Raw genomic sequence first — 27,959 nt, 5'->3', positions numbered from 1 at the left:
TGACCTTATGCTCTGCTGTCCTAGAGGTTTTAGTTCCAAAGGAAGAAACGTTTTCACCAGGAGATACATCAATGTTTCCATTAAACTGAAAGTTAAGACTGTTGCTCAGCCGTTCTGGGCTCCTTATGCCTCCAAATCAACAGGCAAAGAAGGGAGTTAATGTGCTGTCTCAGGTGATTGATCCTGACTACCAGGGGGATGTTGGACACCTACTCTACAGTGGACATAAGGAAGAATGTGTCTGGAATATAGATTTCTTAGGACATCTCTTAATATTACCATGTTTTGTGACTATGGCCAATGGAAAACTACAGTCCAATCCAGGCAGGACTACTGATGGCTCTGACTCTTCAGGAATTCAGAAACAAAGGTGTGGGTCAGCCCACCAGTTAAAGAACTTCCACCAGCTGAGGTGCTTGCTAAAAGCAGAGGGAATACAGAATGGATAATAGAACAGTTACAGAAATAAGGACCTCCTCACTATGTAATGACTATGTTGAGGGATGTGTGTGTGTGTGTGTGTGTGTAGAAAAGATCTTTGTTTTCATACCTCTCTTATTCTCTTATTATATAACATAAAATGTGTTGATTTTATATTATCGTATTTAAGTATTATCAATTCTACATCATAGTATTTTAGTTATGGGATATCAAAAAAAGTTAACATCACTCATGAACTTCACCTTCTCCTCTGCGGAAGGAGTTAGTGTATTCTTTATTGTATGCAGAATAGCTGTATCATGTTAGGTAAAATTATGACCTTGTTATTGTCTTTCATTGGTGATTAAGTATGGTTTTAAGGAGATACGTATGGGTGCCATGTTGACAAGGCGTGGACTTATGATGGTTAATTTGCGTCAACTTGAGTAGGCCCCCAGGGTGCCCAGACATTTGGTCAGACATTATTCTAGGTGTGTCTGTGAAGGTGTTTTGGAAGAGATTAACATTTGAATTAGTAGACAGAGTAAAGTGATTGTCCTTCCCAATATTGGTGGGCATCATCCAATCTTATGAAGGCCTGAATAGAACAAAAAGACTGACCCTCTAGAGAGTAAAGGAATTTCTTCCTGCACTTCTGCCCTCAAGCTGGGACATAGTTTTTTTTTTTTTTTTCTTTACTTTATTTATTTTAAAAAATATTTTAATTTTATTGGAATATAGTTGATTCACAGTGTTGTGTTAGTTTCAGGTGTACATCAAAGTGATTCAGTTATACATATACATATATTCATTTGTTTTTAGATTCTTTACTCATATAGGTTATCACAGAATACTGAGTAGAGTTCCCTGTGCTATACAGTAGGTCCTTGTTGGTTATCTATTTTACATATAGTAGTGTGTGTGTTCATCCCAAGCTCCTGATTTATCCCTCCCACACCGTGTTTCTCCCTTAGTAACCATAAGTTTGTTTTCAATATCTGTAAGTCTGTTTCTGTTTTGTAAATAAGTTCATTTGCATCTTTTTAAAAATTAGATTCTACATATGAGTGGTATCATATGATATCTGCCTTTCTCTGTTTGACTTACTTCACTTAGTATGATAATCTCTAGGTCCATCCATGTTGCTGCAAATGGCATTATTTCATTCTTTTTTATGGCTGAGTAATATTCCATTGTATATATGTACCACATCTTCTTTATCCATTCATCTGTCGATGGGCATTTAGACTGCTTCTATGTCTTGGCTATCGTAAATAGTTCTGCAATGAACATCTGGGTGCATGTATCCTTTTAGATTATGGTTTTCTCTGTATTTATGCCCAGGAGTGGGACACTACTCTTTTCCTCCCTTTGGACTCTAACTGAAACATCAGCTCTTCCTGAATCGTGAGCCTACCAGCCTTTGGAATAGAAATACACTATCGACTCTCTAGGTCTTCAGGCTTGCAGACTGCAGATCTTGTGACTTACAGGCCTCCATAATCACATGAGTGAATTCTTTATGATAAATTGCTCTCTCTCTCTCTGTCTCTCTCTCTCTCTCCTATTTATTCTGTTTTTCTGGATAACTGTGACTAATAGAGAGGAGGCTAATTGTTCATGTTTTTCTTGAAATCATTCTACTTTGTTCATCAGCATTTGTAAACTTTTCTTCTCTACTTCTAGTGAGAACTGCATAAGACATTAAATAAATTAAGTTCTATATGCCAAGATATTGATAGGGATTCAGTGACCATCCCCCTATAAGTTAAAGGGTTTAACTGAATCATATAAATGTGTCAAAGTGCAATCATTTACAAAATTAGAAGTCTTAGATCTTCTTTGTAAAGAGTCTTAGTTAATTTTCCAAATGTGGTGAATTACTCTCTCTAATGTGAATTTGGCAAGTGACTACCAGAATTAATCCTTTCACTTCTCTTTGGCCCCGGAAATCTTTAAATCTTATAGGAATTGAGTGAGTGGGAACTGAGGCTGTGCTAATACTTGTAAGTACAAATGTGATATCAAGGAAACTTGGTAGCAAGGCTGTCTCAGATATACCTATTGCTTTGCCCAGCTCCCACTGTCCTCTGTCCTTTCCTGTGAACTATACACACTAACATTCAGTCTCTTTATTGTCCTGGTCTATATTTTAAGTAATTCCCAGAAAGAACGCATCTGGTCTTTTGTTAAAGACTAAGTGCTCCTGTGATTGGTATTATACAACTACTGAGGGAATGGAGCATTATCTCTCTCCTTGTGAAGCTATGCCATCCTTCACTCTATTAGCTGCTGTAAAAGTCTGATGAAATCCTGAGCTTATTATCACACTCAGAAAAAAGTCTCTTAGCTTTCAGATTCCTTTTCTATACATTTCCTGCGTGATGCATAGGTTTAAATGACTCAATTTTCTATTCATCACATTTTTAAGCACTGAAAATGTAACCCAGTTGGCTGGGGTTGGAAACGTAAGTGAACCATTTTAAGAGCACTTTTTTCCCTTTTACATCAGATTATATGATTATACCATATGCTTTAAAAAGAAAGTAAGAGCTGGAAGTTAAAAGTTGATTAAAAGAAAAGTTTGGGTAGAAAATAGACTCTCAACAAAGTATCTCTAAATAATATAAAGATTGAAGAAAACTGGTGCTCTTCTTTCTACATCCTTCCATGATTAGGTCCATCCAGAGCTTCAAAAAAGTGAAATGTCATATGGATATAACTTTGTATATATATGCATGTTGTTTGAAACTTTAGGTGGTAAAACTATTACTAAAAATGTGTGTTTCCACTGTACTTTTATAAATTTACTTACACTTAGGATGCTATAATAAACAGTATCTCTTAACAGGATTTTATGATAAGCCCTTGACAAAGTGGGTTGTCATGCATAATTTATCTGTTTTATATATCCCAGTTGACCCAATATTTTTAATCAGTATGAGAAAATTTGCTGACAACCTTGAAATAATAAGATATCATTGTGTTTGTTTCCACCAGATATTTCTTAACCAGCCATGATGTACTTAGAAGGCAGGAACCTGGTCATCCTGTTTGAGATACAACATTATACCTGACACTATATAGTGCCGGACTCTCAGAAATGTTATTTGATGGTGGCAATTCAAATTATCGCAGCAATGAAAATTGTCATACAGAAGTAGTAGGTGTTCTTAGAGCAGTTGATTAAGTAATGCATGTCAGCATTTACTCAAAACATCTATTGTTAACTTTATTAATAGAACTTGTAGAAGTCTTTTCAGTATTGACCTCTGTCAGTGACAGTCACTGTTTTATTTTCTTTTTATTAGAGAGTGTACATTCCACTCAGACAAACAGTGGTAGAAATACTTGTAGAACAAAATGACTGAAGGGAAATAACCTAGTGTTTTAAATTTGTTTGACCTTTCAAAAATATTTTTAAATGCCCAACTCACAGAGGATATGTCCTTTGTCATTATCCAAGGTCTTTGTGCGATCTGACAATTAAGCTTATTAATAAAATTAATAGTAGGTTATGCAGTGGGGAAAAAGAATAATTTTATGTGGTTTACATTGGGTGGACTAAGGCTATAAATTCTTTGTATATCACATGTACACAGATGTTTTATAAAATTAATTGAAACTGCATACATAATTTCCAGGCAATAAACCTTCACATCTTTGTGGTAAAGCAATATTAATGTAACAACTTCTTATGCCAAGGATAAGGAGCCAAAAAGAAAATAATAAAGCAATCATTTCTAGAAAGGTAATCAGTATGTGTCCACATTTACTCAATTGTTATCTAAATAAGATGGGTTCAAGATCTATTAGTGGCTGGAGTTACTGCATCTCACTCTTTTTTTTTCTTAAGTATGAAGTATTCACAAAATATCCATCTGGCTTTCATGGCAGCCACACACACAGGCAAAACCTGAAATGTGCTAAAATGGACTCAGCTAACGAATCCAGTCAGTTCTCAAGGGCATATTAGGGATGACAGAACTCTGGTTTTGATTTCTCTTAGACTCCAATTCTCTTTAAAAAGAATCACACACGCTGTTTTTAAATACTGCATGGGGACAAAAAAAAAATAGTCAGAATTTAATGAACACATCAACTAAGCATTTTGTTTTTGAATCATAGGGAAAAGCTGTACCACTAATGAAAATTACAAAAGTGTTGACTGATTTGTTTTTGTTGTAAACAGATTGTGGCATTAGTAGAAAGGTTAATAGGAAAGAAACTGCTGTAAGATGATGTTTACTCACCATCCTATCATAAGATTACAAATGATTGTTCTTTGAGAGCAGGCAGCAGTCAGTGGAAAATTATGTGACTATTATGAATGATTCTCAATTGTGCTTTTAAGCTTAAGCCTTCAGATAATGAAAATGTTGCCTACGAGTAACAAACTTTGCTAAGGTAAACTTTACAAAATGGAAGGTGGAAGAAAAGCAGATGAATTAGCTCCCTGAAGATATTTCCTCACTAAAGATTAAAGAGTTTATGTATTTAAAACACTTTACAATGATATTTTGCTTCAGTTTCCTATAAAAGAAAGACATGATAGATGATAGATAGATAGATAGATAGATAGATACATAGATACATAGATAGATACATAGATGATAGATAGATATCTATAAATACATGCATATACATATATGTGAGTTTTTCCCTAAGTGTGGTAGTTTTCCTAAAACTTCAGATATTATGCATGTAAATACATTGAATATATGTGAGTAGAACAAGGACCTTATAAATGAACATATTTATTCCTAATTGTTTCCAATGAGACCTGAGCCATCTCATATTGAGAAAAGTAATTAGACTACTCCTGAGTACTCTGTATCTTACTGTGATCCTGATAGAGTTCTTTTAGCACTGACAGTCCTAAAAGAATTCCTATTTTGGCTTGTTCTTCCAATCTCTTTATAACTCACTGGTTAGCTTTCTTGATTATATAGACCCCAGATTACATAAAGTACTCACTTCCTTCATGAGAAGCCAGTTTTTTGTTTCTTTGTTTTATTTTTAGTTTTTTGTTGGGTTCTTTTTGGATCCTCATATTTTGTTCCCATGATACTCTATTCTATAAGCTTATTTAAAAAATTTTGTAAATAAAGCCATCACAATGTAATAATACCCACTAAAATTATTTATAATCCATCAAAAAACAACTTTGGAAGCAACGAGTAGCAATTTAAACAATATGTAAATATTCAAGAGCTGTAGATGAGAAGAAAGAAAAATAGACAACATCTGCAAAAATATCATACATCTGCAAAATCTGCCCTATAATTGGATATTAAAATGTCATTTTGGACAATTACCAATTTAAGTATTGGAAAAGTATAAATTTTCAAAATTTTAAAATGGGCAACATAATCTACTATTTAGATTCACAGAGTGAGGAGTAGGAATTTGAATGCCATTCTCTTTTGTAATGAGTTCTTTGGCTGAATTGTTTAATTTTCTTAAATAAAATGGAGAAAAAGCCCATTTTTTACTATAAGTTTGTCAGTAAATATTGAATCAATTTTAATACCACTACTGATTCATCAAACTGAAGATTTTAACCTAATTTAGACATGGTTTTCAGAATTCTACATAACAGTCTTTCTTGATTTGAAAAAAGAATTTTGAAATTATTTGGAGTGTTTGCTCAGTATTATTTTTGATGAAAAACAAGAATCTATTAGAAAGTTATATCAAAGATAAATGGGGCACTTCCCTGGTGGCATGGTGGTTAAGAATCTGCCTGCCAATGAAGGGGACACGGGTTTAAGCCCTGGTCCGGGAAGATCCCACATGCCGCGGAGCAACTAAGCCCATGTGCCACAACTACTGAGCCCGCGTGCCACAAATAATGAAGCCCACGCGCCTAGAACCCATGCTCCACAGCAAGAGAAGCCACCGCAATGAGAAGCCCGTGCACTGCAATGAGGAGTAGCCCCTGCTCGCTGCAACTAGAGAAAGTCTGCACGCAGCAATGAAGACCCAAAGCATCCAAAAATAAATAAATAAATAAAAGATTTGACCTTTAAAGAAAAAAAGATAAACAGAATTTTTACAAAATTGTTTTTCTTGAAATAGTTTTTGGTAATAGATTTTCAGCATGCTTCCTACTTTATGTCTGATACCTGCATTAAAATGTGTTCATCTGTGCTGCTGGTATTATAACAAAGATGACTTCAGTGGCAAGTTCTGTGTGATAATAAGTAATAAACTTTTTATCAAACCAATTAGAACCTTCCATTATGTAGAAGATAATTAATGGTTCCTACAACAACTTTATAGGTGGATAATTATGCCCCAGGTGTCCATTTGTAGATCATAAATCAAACATCATGGGTTATGTGTGACCTAAATTTTTTGAAATGTACTTATGTCTTTTAAATGGGGTCATGACAGACACAGCTGTCTAAAATATTAAAGAAGGTGAGGAATGGCGAATCACTCTTTCAGATTGTAGTGTGTAAAATTCTTGTCATAATAATCATATTAACATTCATAATAATGCTTGTCCTTACATGCATCAAAGACTAGAGAAAACTTAATGGTTGGGATAATGTGATAGTATCCTCTAGTGATAACCCCTATGTTCTGATATATCCACATACACCTCTCAGGAACAAGGGCACACAGTTCAAAATAATGTTGACTCTGAGTGTAAGAAACTCCCTGTGCTTTTACATCTGTAGTCCACTTAACACACTGCAGACTTGAATAAGACTGGCTGAGAAGAAGGTCAGTTGTTCGACACAGAGATCAGATTCTGCACATGGTTTTAGAATCTTCTTTAAACTAATACAACAGTATTCAACGGGCTAAAAAGAACCCTTGGTGTAATAAAGTAATAGACAAGAACATCAGTATAGTGTGTATGTGAATGAATGCAGTTGTTTTTAATTCTGTAATTTTTTTTTTTTTAAACTCCATCCAGATTGGTGTATCTACTGTGAATCAGTAAGACATAGCTAAACTTCTGGATTTCTCAGGAAGAGAGATGGTTCGGGTAATGAACTATAAAAGTATATATAATTGAGCTATTGGCAGTATGTAATGTTTTATCATAATGTAGAAGTCTTCATTGAGCTACAGGTAAATGGGAAGATTCTTTTCAGTGTATAGGCAGTAAAAATTTGGCTATCCAAATTGTAGGCAGTAAAACAGATTTTCTTTCTTTTACTTTTTTTTGTTTTTGAGCCAAATGCCAGGAGATGAAAGAATTTAAAAAGAAATGTGTTGAAGACAAAAAGAGAGCAGTGGAAATTATAAATGGCCACTGAAGCAAAGATACTCATAATAGAAGGAAGTCAGTAGTTAACAACAAAAAACAGAAAAAGAAAAATTGCTGTCCACTTAATTCAAGAAAACAAGACATTTGATAACCTATATTTGATTGGGGGTAAAGGATGGTTTAGTTAATTGACCTGGGATTTAGGAGCTCTAGAAATACTTGTGAGCAAAATTCTACATACCCTAACTAAAATTGAATTAAGCACTAAAGAATAGATAAGATATTTTATTTTTCATATATAACATATTTTCTGTCTGCTATTGACTTCTATAAATGAAGCCATTTGTTCACTGCTTTCAAAAAAGTAGGTAATTCATTAAACCATATTGTTTTCTAGTAGATTAGTGTAGTCTCTAGTAATGAAAACATATGTTTTCATTAATCAACAGAGTTCAGTGCATTGTGAAACTGTCCTCCTGTAACCAATTCTCTCTAGGGGAAAAGAGCCTGGGTACCTATGTGGCTTGAAAACGTTAGAAAATGCATGGAAAAAATTTTTTTCTACTCTAAGTGGAAGTATGGATTCTCCCAGAACTTAATCAATCTCGATTTTGATGGAGTAATGACATGAAAACAAAACAATTTTCACATGGACTCACACTTCACTTGGAACCACTGTCCCCTTGGTCTCTGTGGATCATCACATCAGCCTCCTGACTCTCTCTGAACAAAATACCCATATTCCTATTTTCTTTCCTGCAGAGTTGATTCTATTAGAACTTCTCCAGTCTATCAGACGCATTTGTGAAAATCTGAACTTTAATATGCATTCCTTCCCATGAAGTTCCTGGATTCCCTTCAAAAGAGGACATTGACAGAATAAGTATTTACATGATGTCAAATATCCCTTGATAATTAATGAGAACTATGGCTGCCAAGAGCAAACAGAGAATCTTTTAAGAAGGTAGAGGAATATGGGTTCAGAATTGGTAGGTAAGAGTTAAAGTGTTACTACCTCTGATACAACCAAAATACATCTCTATGTGTTTATATTGATTCTTTCATTATTTTTGTAACTTTAGTAAGTCTTGACTGAGAAGAGTAATGTTAGCCTATTTCCAAACCCTTTTAGAAATTCTCCTAAATAGATAAAATTATACCTGAAAATACACTTTTTTTCTTGCACTAATTGTAACTTCACCAATTCAATTCTGTATGGTAATATTCAAACAAAACATAATTGACAGTTTGTGACAATTTTGTAGAATATTTTTGTCCTAACTGAAGAGATATAGGACTGAATAAAAATCCTGGAATTTCTTTGGCTCTAAGTTAAAGGTTCTTTTTGGCTTAGGTGAGTCAAGGAGGCAGAATCCAAGTAAAATTGAACTTTAGAGCCGACTTTTCATCTTAATCTTTCTGCGGCACTCACTATCTTCAATTACTTGAAGAACTCTCCTTTGATTTCTATGTCAGAAGATTCTAGTTTTTCTTCTAAGTTTTAAACTCTTTCATTCTCTTTCCTCTGCTCATTTTCCTTCAACTGTTTATGAAGTGTTGTGTTATTCAAGACTTTATACTTGCCTTTTTCATTATTCCTTACACAGATATCTCAGCAGTCTCAAACATGAAATCTTCTACCTGCCCCTTATATGATATCTAAGAACAAATCTCTATGAAGGACCATTTCAAGGGCTTCATTCAAAAATATTTAATAGCCTCTTTACTACACATGGGTGTCCCAAACCATTCTCAAAACTAAAAAGTTCAAAAGTCAACCCATTATCTTTTTTCCATATTTCATAACATACACTCCCATTTCAGAGGGACAGACTGAGTTTGAATTCTGACTCAACTACTTAAGGATTTCTCTATGCTTTCAAATCTTTTTCTATAACACCAGGAAAATAATGCCTTTATCACAACATTGTTTGAAATAAGACCATATTTTAAATGAATCAAAATTGAGATTCAATAGTTATTACTATTATTATTAGTAGTAATAGTGTTAGGATTTTTTAGAAGCCCCCAAATCCACCCAGATATAGTAGCAGAATTATTGTGTTCTTATGGACTCTTCCAATGTCCCACCATAACAAGTCTCTCATGAAATATTGACACAGTGCTTACTAGAGATCAATAGAAATCAAGGTTTAAGGTATGTTTGGTGGTTATAAACATATATATTCAAAGCCACTAATTAGAGATAAGGTATAAATATAGAAGAAAATATTGCCTTGTGTCTGATCTCATCCGACTCACCCCTCTAGCTTCACATCTTTCTATAAATGCCAGGAGTTTTTTCTAATTAGCAGAACCAAAATTCACGATTTGGTGTAAACACTCTATATGATATATGATACTTTCTTTATTGTGAAATGCCTTCTAAAATCCTCTTTTATGGCACTTTATAGCACTATATTACATTTATTTACCTGTGTTTACATCTGCTATACAGTGACTTCTTTGAGTACAAGAGCCATATATTTTTCACCAGTGTAATTTCAAACTCTTAGTACAATGCCTGGCACAAAGATATAATCAACTAATGCCTGCTGAGATTTTTTTCTTTATTTTCTGCATCAGTAACTTATGGCCAGAGATTTCATATATGGTGTTAAATAGATCTTGTTTCCAAAACAATGTTTTAGATGTATAATGATTTACATGTTACACCAAAGGAAATATATAAAAGAAGCCTAGGGAACAGAAATCTGAAAATTAAAAAAAAAACAAATAAACCAAACAGGCCTCCTTTCATACTTTGGATATTTCTTGAGGTGAAAAGGAATATCTTTTGGGACTGTATTTTAAAAGTATCAAAAGACATGGAGGAAACAATTGTATAATTATCCAGTAACTGCTTTGGCAAGGTAGACAAATTAAACAGAAAAAGAAAGTTTTAAAATTATTTATATATGGGATCTTAATGCTCAAAAATACATAATTAAATTTAAAACATAAGTATAAAAGTATTTAATATTATTTTGTATCAGCAGATTGCTTACTGAATGCTCTTTGAAAACTATTTATGTAAAATCAATATTTAACACATTTATAAAATCAAATTTATGTGAGTAGTAATAAAAATCAATAATAAGTTATTGTGCAAAGATCAGTGACCAAGAAATAGATAGATATATTAAGTAAAGTCTTACCTAATGTTGTACATAATTCCAGTAATTGTTTTGAATGTCTAATTTAAAACTGTTAATGGGTAGTATAAATCAAACACATCTTTATCATAATCAATGTAATACAATACATTACTGCTCTTTGCATTTGTAATTTTTATTTGTAAGAACTGTGATATTTTGCATTTTGCTTCAAGTGATTTCATATTCATAAGAAGATTGTACAAAGAATTATGTAGAGAAGGTGTAGATCTTCTGTTTCAAAAACCACACTGTGGGAACTACAAAAGCTGGACAAAAAAGAAAAAGAAAAATATATATGTTAAAAATCTGTTTAAAAGCATTGGAGGGCTTCCCTGGTGGCGCAGTGGTTGAGAGTCTGCCTGCCAATGCAGGGGACATGGGTTCGAGCCCTGGTCTGGGAGGATCCCACATGCCGCAGAGCAACTGGGCCCGTGAGCCACAACTACTGAGCCTGAGCGTCTGGAGCCTCTGCTCCGCAACAAGAGAGGCCACGATGGTGAGAGGCCCACGCACCGCGATGAAGAGTGGCCCCCACTCGCCGCAACTGGAGAAAGCCCTCGCGCAGAAACGAAGACCCAACACAGCCAAAAATAAAAATAATAAATAAATAATAAATTAAAAAATAAAAAAAAATTTAAAAAAAGCATTGGAAAGTTGCTAAGGCTACAAGGACTTGAGGGGGAGAAAAGACAAGCTCTCAGAGAGAAGAGAATCCCATGGATATCGGACCAATATTCTTCTTAGTTCTCTACTTTAGGTTATTTGTCAGTCCCAAAGCTATGGATGATAGGATGAACAGAAATATTAGAAAACTTATAGGGCTGGATGAATGAAAAGTGCAGGATCTACCAAGGATGAAGGACCTGTTAAGTAACACAGACTTTCAATTGTGCATAAACCCTAGGAGTAAGTTGAACAGAGTATAGGTTAATAAACACAAGAAATAAGTCCACATAAATATTTGATAATACAACCTCAATCTAACTGGCAGACTAGCCAAAACAATCCTTTATGGAGGAAAATATTATATTAAGTATTAAAATATACCTATAGTTTTTTATAAAAATATCTGTTATTCAATTTAAAAATAATGAAGTAAGCATAAGAATTGGCCAAAAACAACAAAAAAGGAAACCTGGAATATAAACTAGTCTATAGGACATCCATATATTGAAGCCATTTTTGTAGACATTAAAATAACTCTTAAGTATGTGCAAGAAAATAACATAAACCTGGTGAATTTTGACAGAGAAATGGAAACTTTAAAAAAGTCAAATGAAAGTTCTCTACTGAAAAATAAAATAAGTAAACTTTAAAAATTCATGGATAATTTTAACAGACTCTACAAAGTTTAAAAGAATTATAAAGTTGAAAATGGAATGAATAAAATAGAATGAATGAATAAAAATCTCTAGAGAAAGGATAAAATTAAAGAAAAAGCATATAAAATACATGGAAAACAGTGAAGTGGTCTAACATATTAGTGACTGAACTCTCAAAAAGAAAGAAAAAAGAGAATGGGGTGAAAGCAATGTAGAAGAGAAAAATGAAAAAACTGTCTCAAAACTGATAAAAGACGTCAAGCCACAGTTTTAGCAAGAAATTAAATTTCAAAGCAAATAAATATGAATAAAACTTGTACTGGGCATAACATATATATATTATTGCTGAAAAGCAAAGACAGAGAAAACACACTAAAAGCATGCAGAGCAAAAATGCACATTACCTAAAAATGAGAAATATCAGCCACAGTTAGATTGACAGCTAAGACCTCAGAAAGAAAAGAAGAAAAGGAAGGAAGGAAGGAAGGGAGGAAGGAAAGAAGGAAAGAAGGGAGGGAGGGAGGAAAAGTAAAAGAAACAAAAGTCACATAAGTATTGAAAAATATCTTCAAATGTTAAAAAAAAAAAGACCTTAGAGTTACATGTCTAGTGAAAATAAACTTTCAAAATAAAGATGAAATACAGTTGTATTTCACAAGAAAAAACTGAAATAAGTGGTCAGCAGCAGGCTCACAATAAAGGAAATAGTAAAGTGAATTCTGCCAGCAGAAGAATAGTATCCCAGTGAGAAGACTGTGCAGTATGGTTATGCATGCATTGCCTAAGTAAGGTCTTTGTGTGAACATGTGAAGAAGTAGGCAACCTCATTAGTGATCGAGGGCATGTGGATTAAAAACACAACTGGATACCATAATACTCACAAGAGAAGAGCTAAATTTAAAAGCCGTGTTCTTTATTACGTTGAGGTAGGTTCCCTCTATGCCTATGTTCTGGAGAGTTTTTATCATAAATAGGTGTTAAATTTTGTCAAAAGTTTTTCTGCATCTATTGAGATTATCATATGGTTTTTATCCTTCAGTTTGTTAATATGGTGTATCATATTGATTGATTTGTATATATTGAAGAATCCTTGCATTCCTGGGATAAATCCCACTTGATCATGGTATATGATCCTTTTAATGTGTTGTTGGATTCTGTTTGGTAGTTTTTGTTGAGAATTTTTGCATCTATGTTCATCAGTGATGTTGGTCTGTAATTTTCTTTTTTGATATCTTTGGTTTTGGTATAAGGGTGATGGCAGCCTCATAGAACGAGTTTGGGAGTGTTTCTCCCTCTGCAATTTTTTGGAAGAGTTTGAGAAGGATCGGTGTTAGCTCTTCTCTAAATGATTGATAGAATTCGCCTGTGAAGCCATCTGGTACTGGACTTTTATTTGTTGGAAGATCTTTAATTACAGTTTCAATTTCATTACTTGAGATAGGTCTGTTTATATTTTCTAATTCTTCCTGGTTCAGTCTTGTAAAATTGTACATTTCTAAAAATTTGTCCATTTCTTCGTGGTTGTCCATCTTATTGGCACATAGTTGTTTGTAGTACTCTCTTATAATCCTTTGTATTTCTGCAGTGTCAGTTGTGATTTCTCCTTTTTCATTTCTAATTTTATTGATTTGCATCCTCTCCCTTTTTTTCTTGATGAGTCTGGCTAAAAGTTTATCAATTTTGTTTATCTTCTCAGAGAACCAAATTTTCAAATATCATAAATTAATGCTTATATGTGGAATCTAGAAAAATGGTACAGATGAACCTATTTGTAGGGTAGGAATAGAGATGTAGACATAGAGAATGGACATGTGGACACAGTGGGGGAATGGCAGGGTGGGACGAATTGGGAGATTAGATTTGACATAAATACAGTACCATGTGTAAAATAGGTAGCTAGTGGGAAGCTGCTGTGTAGCACAGGGAGCTCAGCTTGGTGCTCTGTGATGACCTAGATGGGTAAGGTGGGGGGTTAGGAGGGAGGTCCAAGAGGGAGGGGATATAGGTATACATACAGCTGATTCACTTCATTGTACAGCAGAAACTTACAAAACATTGTAAAGCAATTTTACTCCAATAAAAAAAAATTAAATAAAATAAAAACTATTGTCATCCAAGCAAATTAATTAATTAAATACAAGCCATGTTATAATGGCTTATCTAGATAAGCATATATAGATAGGAAAGTAGATAGCTAAATAGATAATAATACAAATATATAGTGTGTTAGCAACGATGTGGAACAAAATATTAACTTTCAAACACTGCTTGTAAAAATAAAATTTGTTACAAACTATTATAGTAGTATGTAACAAAGCTGAACATACTGTAAGACCTAAAATTGTACTTAATACAAAAATTTGCATATAATTGCAAAAACACATGTAAAACATGTTCAGTACATTTTATTCATAATGGCTTCAAACTGGAAGCAAATTAAATGTTTATCAAAAGGTAATGTAGTAATAGCAATGAACCACTGCATGAAAAATATAGGCAAATCACACAAAGAAAACATAACACTAAGCAAATCAGAGCTAAATATGGCTTATTATTAGAGTCCATATATATAAAGTTCAAAGGAAGCAATACTAATCTGTGGTGATAAAATTCAGGAGAGTGGTTACCTTTAGGAGGAAGGTGGGGAGCAGCTGTATGGGTGTTAAGGTATTGGTAAGAAACTTTGTGACCTGAATAGTGATTACAAGACTGTGTTCACATTTTGAAAATTTATAAGGAAGTACATTTTTTTTATTTTTTAGCCTTTCTATATGTGTTTTATTCTTTAGTGAAAAGAATAATAAAACAATCATAGCTTTTATAGAAGAAGCCGCTGGTTTCTAACTGTCCTAAATATGAGTGGCTTTTAAAATAAATATTCATTTCTTTTTAACAAAATATGTAGTAACTTTAAAGTATCCTTCATTAGTCATGCATGCCTTCCAAAGGTAAGATAATACTTTGACTTATATAATGAGGCTAGATTTCTTTCCTACTATAAAAATGATTAGGAATGGGATGTTTTCTATGGTGTTGACAGTCTACGAAGACTAATTGCAGCTCATAGAATCTTGAGACCATGAGTTAGATTATAAGAATAATCTTTTAAAAATATATATAACCACATACATTCCCAAAACTTATTAGACTGAGATCTCAAGAAAGGATGAGAAACATTTCATCTCTAAAATAAATCAATTCGTACTCTTTTAGTTCTGGTTAAGTGAAATCACAAGGGTAAATTCATTTGGAAATTATTACTCTTTCTTCAGCAAGTGGTGTAGCAAAAAACAAAACAAAACAGAAAAAATAAAAACAAACAAAAAAGGAAACCTAACCTTTGGTTAAGGAATTAAAAAGAGTCAATTCATAACACCAATACAACAATTATTAATAAGATATATGTCATGTGCATCAGAATATAATGGCGAAGCTTCCATGATTGCTATTCTCTAGTAAGAACTCCTGTGCACAAAGATGCGTCACATGAGGCAGTGTGAATTAAAGGCTGCTCTGGAAGCCCTAAAAGACATTGGGAGCACAGCGCAAAATAAGATTTCTTTAGATATAAAGAATAAAGCTATTTCAGAAGTGTTTGCATTTTAGTTGGATTTTAAGAGGATAGTAGATTTTAAATAGGAAAAATTAGAAAACATTCACCATATTTTGGAGAAAATGACTCAACACATTCTTTAAAATGGGCAAAAATCATTAATTTTCTAAAGTTTGCGTTATGATACATGCTTTTACTATTTAGAAAGGAATTTGTACATTAAAATGATACCATTATTTTTGTTATTTATAAAAGCAAATAGTTTTAGATACAAGTTGTACATATATGGGATATTGATTATAAATCTTGGTGAATAGAGAAAAGGTAAGAGTCAGGTAAAATCTATGTATTCAGACTTGGAAGTATCTCCTTTTTGCTAAAAGTCTTCACTCAATGGTAAAACTTAGATTATTTATAAATACAGGTAGCCACAGCTTATACCTAATTAGCAATGTAATGTATTAGTTAAGATAATGTTACCTGTTACAACAAACAAATTAAATGTGGTTGACCCCTGAATAACAAGGGTTTTAACTGTGTGGGTCCACTTATATGAGATTTTTTTCAGTAAATGTGTACTACAGCTACTACATGATCTGCAGTTGGTTGAATCTGAGGATGTGGAACAGTGGATAAGGAGGGCTGACTATAAAGTCATAGACAAATTTTCAGCTGCCTGAGAGTTGTTGCTCTTCATCCCCATGTTATTCAAGGAGGGAGAGAGAGAGTCTTCAAACATGATGAAAGTTTTTCTTTTTTTTCCTCATAAGTCCAAAATGCTAGTTCCTTATTAACTGTTGGGTTTTCTCTAATTTTGTGTGTGTGTGTTTTTCTTTCTTTCTTTTGCATTATTTCTTGGGGGCTCGGGCACAAGCTGCTTCTGTATTTTTTCCATCTTCAATGTGTGACTTCCAAAATTTCTCCATTATCATTGATATCAAGCTTACTTGGAAGAAAAAACTTGGAAGGTCATTCATAGAAGGTTTTGATGGACCTTAGTATGAAATGACGTATGGTACTTCCACTCTCTCTCCATTGATTCCAGTTCAACTACATGGCCACATCTTACTACAAGGATGGTTGGGAAATGTAGTATAGCTCTGTGCCCTTAGCAATGATAAAGAAGATTAGTAATTACTTAGCCAGTTTACATGGTAATGAATTACATTCATTCATTCTCTTCGGCAGATGTGTCAAGTGGCTAGAGTTGTCATAAGCATTGTGCTAGGTACATAAAATATGCAAGACAAGTATAAGTCATAATGTTTTCTGTTTAATAGCTTATAATGTAGTTGAGGAAGAAAATATATAAAAATTGAGATAACAAGTTATCATAACATATAATTTAAAATTTCCAATTAAATGTAAAATGATCAGGATTTTACATGTTCAAAGAAAGAAGACTAATTTGTTTGGATTGTTTTATAGTAAACCTAAATAGTATGTGTTTGAGGTCAATAGGAGTGAACATATTTGAAAAATAGTAATGTTTAGCTAGGATAGAAGACCAATTAAGTGAAGAGACTTTGAATGCCATTCTGAGGTATATAAAATTGTCCCTATAAGCAAGGGAAATGTAAATGTTATTGAGCAGTAAACTGGTACAAAAATATTGCAGATTAGAACAGATTGAGAAATAAGAAGGTGCTATGTTCTGAATGTTTGTGTCTTCCCAAAATTTATATGTTGAAAATCTAATATCCAAAGTGATGGTATTAGGAGGTGGGGTCTTTAAGAGGTGGTGAGGTCATGAGGGTGGAGTCCTCATGAATGGAATTAATGTCCTTAAAAAGGAGGCTCCAGAAAGATCCCTTGCTCCTTCCACTATGTAAAGACCCAATGAGAAGTCTGTAACCCAGAGAAGAGCCCCAACACAACTGTGCTGTCAACCTGATCTCAGACTTCCAACCTCCAAAACTTTGAGAAATAAAGTTATGTTGTTTATAAGCTATGCAGTCTGTGACATTGTATTATAGCAGCCTGAACAGACTAAGATAGAGCAGTAACCTGATAAAAAGAAGATTGTAATTTGTAACAAGTTGAAAAATAGCAAGGAGAGTGACTTCAATAAAAATCATGGTAATTGCTACCAGTTACTAAGATATTCTGTGGACTTTGCCTTATGGCTACAAAAGGAGTCTAAGTGGTATTAGAGACTATAAAAGGAGTCTAGGTGAAACGTGATTTGCAAAGGAAAACATATTTGAAAAGAGAGTTAACAATGTGAAAAAAAACTTTAAGGGGAATATCATTATTCCATTATATATGAATATAACATACGTGTTATATATATATATTTGACATATATATGAAATAAAGATGATTTGACAGTCCCCACTTAAATGCATCATCAGTACTGACCTGTGTCCAGCTTGAAAAGTACTAGCTGCTTTTCAAGGATAAATTATCAGAGTCAGAAAAATAGGAAAAGTAGTAGTGTTAAATTAAATACGAACCAGTAGAATGTACTGTCAAACAGAACTTTAGTTTGCATTAGTATAGGGTTCAAAGAGCAATCAAGAGCTTGATTATTTCATTGGAGTTCAAAACATAAGGCTTAAATGAATCCAAATCAAAACCACAATGAGATATCATCTCACACTTGTCAGAACGGCCGTTAACAAAAAGACAAGAAATAAATAGTATGGGCGAGGATGTGGAGAAAAAGGAACCTTCGTACACTGTTGGTGGGGTTGTAAATTGGTGCAGTATTACTATGTTAAACAGTATGGAAGTTCCTCAAAACATTAAAAATAGCACTACCATATGATCCAGCAATTCCACTTCTGGGTAGTTACCTAAAGAAAACAAAACATGAATTGAAAAACATATATGTGTCCCTATGTTCATTACAGCATTACTTAGGATAACCAAGATATGGAAGCAACTTATGTGTCATGAATAGGTAAATGGATAAGGAGGGGTGGTATGTATATATATACAATGGAATATTACTTTGCCATAAAAAAGAATGATGTCTTACCATTTAAGACAACATGGATGGACCTAGAGTGAAATAAGCCAGACAGAGAAAGACAAATACCATATGATTTCACTTATATGCGAAATCTAAAAAATAAACAACAACAACAACAAATGGAACAAACAGAACAAAACAGAAATGGACACATAGATACAGAAAACAAACAGGTAGTTCCCAGAGGGTTTGGAGGTGGTGGAATGAGTGAAATAGATGAGGGAGATTAAGGGGTACAAATTTCCAGTTACAAAGTCAATGAGTCATGGGACTGATATGTACAGCCTGGGAAATATAGTCAATAACATTGTAAAAATAAATAAATAAGCAAGCACATAAATACATAAATAAAGTTAAGTAACAGGTGTCTCAAAAACATAGACAATTATGAATATGTTTTGGTATATTTTTGGAGGTAGAATATGTCATTTGAATCATGTTATTCCTGTCCTTGCTTAACCAGTACCCAGCAAAGTGTTTTTTTCTAAGAAATTCAACTCACTCCTTCAGTTGTACAATAACCTATCCTTTGTATTTAGTCATAATGCATTAATTCTACAAAACACATTGAAAACTTGCTTTTGTCCAGCAGGACAACACATAATTTTTATATCATGCCCCACAGATATGTGAATCTCTATGGCTTTGGCATGTAATAATCCAGAGTGCTTTCTATTGTATATGAAATATATGTTGTGTGGATATGTACTAATATATTCCACCTGCTTTTTCTCCTATGATGTGCTATTCCTTCAAAGATGCCTCTGTTACATCTACCATTCAGAACACAACATCTAAAACTCTAGAAACATACTGATTACAATCCTACCGTGTCAGAATAGGACACTGCATTTACAGGTAAGTCAGTTCAGACAAGAACCTGGAAAATAAGAAAAATGTAAGAATATAATAATGAAGGATTATGCATATATGAGGAAAGTTTCTTGAAGTTTTTCAAAATGTACATATTTGTAAGCTGCTATGATTGTTGAACACCTTCTGTAGGGTGTCTCGCTGTACTTTTATACACTTAATTTTAACCTAAGAATACTTCTCATAAATATTTCATCTTGGTTATCACTCAAAAAACACCAGGTGATTATGCCAATCACATGGAATTCTAAATACGAATTTATGATCTGACAACTATTGACTGTTGATTCTCTCTCCTAGAGAAGAACATAAACACTCTTTAAATACTGAATATAATAAAAGCTAAGAAAAATAATTTATAAAGTGATAGTAAGGGAAACATCACGTGAGAAGGTCACCTGAAGTGTGCTAAGTGATTAAACTTTGGAAATGGCATATTCTAGGCCCCAAGATTTACACACCACCTCTAAATCAGGTAATCATATTAAATCAGGTTGATTGCACCCAAAGAGATTCCTGGGATTGTCCGCTACTTTGGAACTAAAATAAAACCTGGGAAGATGATCAGTCGGTTTGTGTTACAACAAGAGTTTGTTCATTTCATTTCACTTCTTGAAATACTACCCAATAGATAAGGCAGTTATTCCTAAGAAAGAAATGCCGTTACTTGTTTCATATTAACATTAACTGACATTATTTCCTTAATAATTTCAGCTCATTATTGACTGTCATGTCAATTTATACCAGCTGAATCGAACCATTATATGTCTTTTGATGAATAATTAATAATCTAAAATCTTTAATTCTCATTTTACATTAAAAATCACTTTAAACTACCACAGAGATCATTTAAACATTATGTATCTTAAAAATGATACAGTATTTGAAACATGGCACATAATATACCTATTATATTCAGTATAAAGTTATACATTTTTATGGTTTGCAATTAATTTTAAATTACCACTATTGTGCACTTAAAAATGAGTCACACCATAAAGAAACTAAAGGTAAAGAGCAGATCAAATATATTTTTCTTTGAAATAGAAAAATATTTTATATACTAAGCTCTGCTTTTAGTCTTATCTTGATTGTAAAATTTTACTAAATAGAAAAGAAAGAAGATATTAGGTGAACAAAAAATTTTAATATTTTAAATCTTCTGATTTCTGAGTGTCAGATTTACTATTCATATGAAAGCTTTCTTTTCATTTATTTTAATATTTTCTTAATTAAAATTATTAACCTAATAATGAAACCAATGTATTTTGAATCACAAATAGACACCAAAGAAGATCCAAATACAAGCACACCATAAGTATAATTATAATTTGGCAATAATTTTAAGTGTTTAAGAACAAATTATAAGAATGTCATTAAAGAATAAAATGCACCCTCTAGTTACAGTTTAAAACTTCCCAGATTAATTGTACGGTTGTAAGAGAAGTTTACAATGTTCCTATGATTTGGAGCTTTTGGTTAGAATAAAAATAGGAATGCATTAATGCTTCAGGCTTTCCAGAGAAATGCTAGTGTTAGCAATATGTATATTCCTGCCAAGACACGGATGGTGTGAGTCATCATGTGTAATGACTGATGTGTCACTTTGTCAGTCAGATATCATCCAGCCTGAAAGTGGAAGCACTGAAGTCCTTGGCAGTGACAGCTGTGTTTCTATATAGAATACTGTGAAGCTGGGAGGTGTGAGTGAGACAATAAGAAACAGACCTCCTCAATGTTAGAATCCTTTTCTTTATGACATAAGACTTTCAGACTTCATAGAATAAAACTCAACTCAAAGAAATACTTTTGAATTGTGTGTTATTATCCAACTCATTTAAAAATATGTATATAAAAACTTGGCAAAGAATAGACAGGTAACAGAAAAGACTTAACCTAATACCACTAATTGTTTCCTTTCTAGAAATACAAAACCTTTATAAAACCATTATGTTTTGCTTTACAACTCAACATGGTAATTGTGAAAAAAATAACATAAAAATGACACATTAAAGGATAAGTTCAGTGTTGTAGGAAATCACAGTTTGTCATATATATTTTAATCTTCCTTGGGGTTCTGTGGCAAATTAACAATGGCCTTTGCAGGTGGGACAGATGATAGATATTTGAAACTCTTCTCAGAGATGGGGAATAATACTAAGTTTTTTCATTTAAAGTAAATATCATTATAAGTTATTTGTGTTATGCATGTATTTATATTAATTTGTATTAATATATTACAATTATACACACAATTATATTTGTGTTATGCATGTATTTATTATTAATTTTTTTAAGATCTGAGAGGAGTTTATAAAGATCCCAGTAACAAAATCTTTTAAACTCAAAATAATTATTGATTCCAAATAAAATATGATAAGCAATTAAGACAAATGTCAGAAAAAGTAATCTAAGAATGTATTGACTGTGGGTTTCACCTGAGTCAGAATGGAAAGTTTTTACTAAAAGTTGGCATTCTTCTTCAACACTTATTCCAAAACCAAGTACACCTCAATATTTGTCTTGTGATATTAGTTGGCTTTGGTGAGAAACCAACTACACACACACACACACACACACACACACACACACACACAGAGAGAGAGAGAAAAAGATATTTGGATTGGTAAGAACAATAGTTTAATATTCACTTCCAGAGGATATGTGTACTTACTTTCTTCACAGGGGTTTTAGATGCATTTTGCTGACTTTGTCCTCACAAATAATTGTATGAAAGAGAAATTAAATCCCATGATAAAAAATATTTGAGGACTTTCCTGGCAGTCCAGTGGTTAAGACTCCGCGTTTCCAATGCAGGGGGCGTGGGTTTGATCCCTGGTCAGGGAACTAAGATCCCACAATATCGTATATTAATGCATGTATGTGGAATCTAGAAAAATGGTATATATGATCTTATTTGCAAGCAGAAATAGAGACACAGACGTAGAGAACAAACATATGGATACCAAGGAGGAAAGGGTGGGGTGGGATGAATTGGGAGATTCGGATTGATATATATACACTACTATAATGAGACCCTACTGTATAGCACAGGGAATTCTACTTGGTGTTCTGTGCTGACTTAAATGGGTAGGAAACCCAAAAAAGAGGGGATATATGTATATGTATGACTGATTCACTTTGCTGTACAGCAGAAACTAACACAACATTGTAAAGCAACTATACCCCAATAAAAAAAAAATATTTGAAATGATATGAAGTTGAGAGAATCTAGAATAAACAGAAATGGATTTTAAACTCTGTTTTCACAAAAGTTGCTAAATGATTAACTTAAAACAGAAAGAGACAGTCATTTCAAGAGAATAATCCAAATTATTATGCAAAAAATGTCTTCAGACTAGAAATCAGCACATTTCCTACAGAATGTGACATATTTGGGGAGTGCCGGAATGAATCATTTACTTATTTTATTCTTCAGTTATCTGTTGTGGGATGGAGTAAATACTTGCCTCCTCCTTTCTTCTCATGAACCTTTAGGTCATTGGTTCTCAATTTTCCTGTGCATCAGAATCACCTAGAGGACTTAAAAGACTGATTGCTGGTTCCACACCCAGAGATTCTGATTCAGTATATCCAGGATGGATCTATATTTCAACAAGTTCTCAGACGTCCGTGATGCTCTTGGTCAGGCAACAACCTTTGAGAGCCATTACTCTAGAGTAATGATTCAAACTGCATGTAGGATAGAAATTTTAAAAGAAAACAGTGGAGAAGGGAGTATTTCAAAGTGAAATAGGAGCCACCTGAAACAGTTCCCACTGGCCAAATGTAGAATAATTTAAGCAACAAAAATAAAGTAGTCTTGGATTAAAACCCAAAGTATAAAATACTGATGAGTCCATACTGATATGAAATAATTGTATAAGTAAATAATTGAAGGAAAATAGACAAATCTGTGCAGAATTCCAAATAATTTATATAGATAATCCCCTCTTGAGGAGATAGAGTATAACTCCCCATCCTTAAGTGTGGGCTGTACATAGTGACTTGCTTCCAAAGAGGAAAGTGTGAAAAAGAGGAACTTTACAGTGGAAGAACCTGTCAAACACTATCTGTCAAGTGATCAATGTTAACATCATGTCAGCATGATGTCATGTTGACAGTATGTATACTTGATATAATGTGGTGAAAAAGTCACTTTACTCCACATCTTCCTCTCAAAAACCCATAACCCCACTCTAATCATAAGAAAAAAATAGGACAAATTCCAATTGAGGACATTCTAAAAACTCACTGAATCCTCAAAGTTGTCAAGGTCAAGTTGTCATCCAAAACAAGGAAAGTCTAAGAAACTGTTAATAGCTAAGATGAACTTAAGGAGAAATGAAGGCTAAATGTACATGTGGAATCATGAGTAAGATTCTAGAGTGCCAAAAGGACATTTGGTAAAAACTAAGGAAATCTGAATAAAATGTGGATTTTAATTAATAACAAATGTCTCCATCATTAATTAATTAATTGTGTTGGTTAACTGTGACAAACGTGCCATAGTAATGTTAACATATAAATAATAGGGGAAACTGGATGTGGTGGTATATGGAAATCTGTACTATTTTCACAACTTCTCCATAAATCTAAAAGTATTATCGAACAAAAAGTGAATTACAAAACAAAAACAAAAACAGTGAGGATGGAAATGGTTAAGCAGTTGGGAGACTGGGAGAAACATGTTACCATGTCTATAGGCTTTTTGGTTTTTATAAGAACAAAGTTTCTAGACACACACACACAAAACAGAGAGAGACGAAGCCTGGAGAGACAGATAGAGAGACACAGAGAGAGAAGGGTGGGGTGAGTCTCATTGGACTATTTTAATGGGTTTTTAGCTGTTTCCCAAAATCTATTTTCTTTTCAGTTAAATATTCAGACTTTCCCCATTGAACCCGTACATTTTAAAGAAACTGATATCCTCATGGTTCCAGGATTGGGGCATGTGGCTGATGTGGCTGAAGCCTAAGACAATTTGCTGAAATTCATCATCAGAGCCACAGATACTGGTAAGTATAGGATCCAATTCAGCACATCAGTCTGAACAAGACTGATACTGAAGTCTTCTGGGGAAGAAAAATCTACTGAATATATGGTAGACAGACATGAAATCTGGAATGACTGTTGCAAATTTCCCAACATAATGGAGTCCAGCCTTTGGATAAAACTACTGAAAAAGGGAAGGAGAAAGAAAGAAAGAGAGAGAGAGAGAAAAGAGTGAATGAGGGAGGGATGGAGGGAGGAAGGAGAGAGAAAGAGAAAAGAAATATGAGAGAGAGGAAGAGAGGAAGGAAAGAAGGAAGGAAGGAAGGGAGAGAGGGAGGAAGGGCAAGCAGTGGGAAAAATAATAAGTTACTGATAATATTATCCTATTGCTTAAACCAAACAACCCAGAAGCTTCTCTACCTCCAGACTTCACAGATGCTTAGGCTAATAAATTTACCTTACAGTTTAAATTAATTTGAGTTAGAATTTCTATTACTTGTGACTAGAAACATTATAATTGATTTTTAAAAATATGAAAATGTATTCCACGATGAACATAGATCAACTTAACATATTTTAATAGACATACAATGATTTGAAATGTGTTTTTAAAGAACAACAAGTGATATAGCATTTAACTAATCTAGGTAACACACACATTAAATTTCACTGGCACTAAAATGTGGAAATATGCTTGTTATGGAAATTCTGTGACTAGTAATAGATTTTATTTGCTTTGCTGCAAATAAATACGTATTGTATTTCATCTTCCTATCTCTCCTTAATTTTTAGGTAAAAAATTTCAAACTTTTGCATTGACCTGTTAGCCATTTAACCGTATTATTTTGAGAAAATTCAAAAACATTTTAAATGTTGTGATAATATTCTTAAAATTAATTACATAATTTATAAAGTAATGACCAAATCAGTCACTAAATTATTTTGAAAGATAACCAAATAAACTATATTTAAAAATAGAAGATTTTTCCAATTATCATCAGGATCCAGAAACTAAGAGAAGGCTTATTATATTAAAAAAATGGCAAGGACAACATCATAGCAGAAGATTCAGCTGTGTGCCTAAGATGATATATTGAATGATTTGAAATTTTCAGTGGTGAGAAAATATCCCCTTAACAGGTATCATTAACTTAGGATATTTCAAGGAGGCCTGATATGAGTTGGGGACCTTGAGGAAAGGAGCACCAATGCAAATCAGTCCCTGAAGACAATGGATTTAATTAAAGTTCACGGAAAAATGTCCCTTAACTAAAGCACAAGCAGAGCTAAGCGAAATCATAGTAAAAGCTGCTGAAATAAACACTCATGTTCTTGCAGGATACTGCCAAATATCTTTCCCTGAAAAATAGTTGGACATGTAAAATGACTATGAGTCCTTAGGATTGTTTGAAACTGGATGCTTTGCACACACCCTCACTTGGTGAAAAGCAGGAAATAGCAGCCACCCTGGATGCACCTCCTTCTCTAGTGTAAGTGTTGGAATCAGGAGAAGTGCCTCTCCTGTCTGATTCCGTCAGTCTTGGTGCTTTGGGAATCATACCTGTTTCTTTCATCAGAAGAACTAGGCACAGTTTATCGGTGGCTGGTACAGAGACCTATATCATGATTTAGAGGGTTCCGAGGCTCTAGAGAATGCTTTGCCTTTCTGCACTGAGTTCACGTTTGGAACTGCAAAAAAGCAAAATGATATAGCCATTCATTTTTCATTTCATTTTCCTGCTTCAATTCAGATTCCAGCATGCCAATAAGTAGAGTCTGACATCTCTGGCAAGCACTTCAGGCATTTTGTAATGTGGACAAAAGTGCAACAGTGTGTCTCTTAGAAAATCGTTGGCTTTGCTTATCACCTTCTTAGCTTTTCTTGAGCAGAGACGCTAACACCTGAATATAAAAGCTTAACACAATATCCCACTCAGCAGTCTCACGGAGTCAAAACAAATTATAATGAAACCTTATTTTGGCTATTTTAATCATGACTCAATTTATGCAGCCAAGAAATTTAGGGCACTTCAGTTTAATCCTCTCACTAAAAATATTATGAAAAGCGAGGCTTCATCAATTACTTACCACTTGACCTTGAAGTCTTAATTATCAAATTCTTCAGTGTCAGTTCTGAGAATGATGAGGTTTTACCATTCATTTTTCAACTCCCATTACCATGATATTTTTTATGAAATAAATAACAATGTAGGCTGTCTATTATTTTATTGATTTGCATGTTCCTTACATACTATCTATGTCTGAGATATTAAAGCATATCACTCAGATATAACAAATAGTTACGAAGGAATGGCCATTTATTTCACTTGAAGCGGTTCCATTTGTCATGGCAATTAGCTTTAGACTCCACTGGTTTGATCGAATCCCTAAATATGCTTTTCTTTAACAAGTTTTTAAAAATACTAAATTGTCGATTAATTTGAAGTGGTAGGAGAATGCAAAAAAGGAAATGACAAAAGCCACCTCCTTAATATTTTAAGTTAAAACCCTCAGCAAATTACAATGGCATCTATGAGTCAAACTGAAGAGAACCTATTGACTACTGAAGTTTTCACGCTTTTGTACAGAATATTCTAGGCATTGGAGGCTCTTAGTTTTCTTTTTCTTTATCAGTTAGGTGGCATTTCAGTGAATGAACATGCTATTTTCACTAATTTTCCATATAATATTAAAAATACTTTTATATATGCTACTTCCCTTCCTTTACAACCCCTCTCTGCCCCAATACACCAACTCCCTCTTCATCCTCGCAGATAAAAATCCTCCTTAAATTTGTACATGTATGTATATGTGTGTACGTGCTCATACACTATACCCCAGTGATGTGTTTTCCTTTGTCTACAGAGGGATGGCCTAAAGGGACAAGACTCTTGGTCTGCTCTATTTTTGTTTTGTTTTTTTTTTTCCTGAAGAAAATATATATGTCTTCTTTTCCCTGATCCTATTATGGCTAAGGTGTGGAGCATGCCTTGAGAAGGGGTTTAAATGTGGGCAATGTCTTTGGAATGGGGTCAAGCTTAGAAGGACTCAATTGGTTGAGTGTCCTCAAATTGCTGTAATTAGCATGCACCTGGATTTTTTCATTTAGATTGTACATTTATTTAAATAGTTTAAAACAACATTCAGACAGTGAACAGAGTGTTTGACTTTAAAGCTAATGGAGACTTATTTTTCTTTAGAGGGGAAATCTAAAACCTCCCTAGAAGCTGCCCTTGGCATCTCTATTATTTAGATCATAAAACAGTGCAGACTCTGGGCTAGCAGTGATCACGCTGACCTGTGAGCCCCATTTACTCTTCTTTCATGAGCAGGAGATGCTCTTTCTGCCCTGGCCTCGAAGGGAAAGACCTGGCAGCTTTCTGACCTTGCTTACTTGAGGGACAGCGCGTCTGCGGCTGCCGTGAAAGATAAC

The sequence above is a fragment of the Balaenoptera ricei genome, chromosome 4 (genome assembly GCF_028023285.1).
Source record: "Balaenoptera ricei isolate mBalRic1 chromosome 4, mBalRic1.hap2, whole genome shotgun sequence".
Classification (NCBI taxonomy): Eukaryota; Metazoa; Chordata; class Mammalia; order Artiodactyla; family Balaenopteridae; genus Balaenoptera; species Balaenoptera ricei.
Note: the sequence above shows the minus strand (reverse complement) of the source record.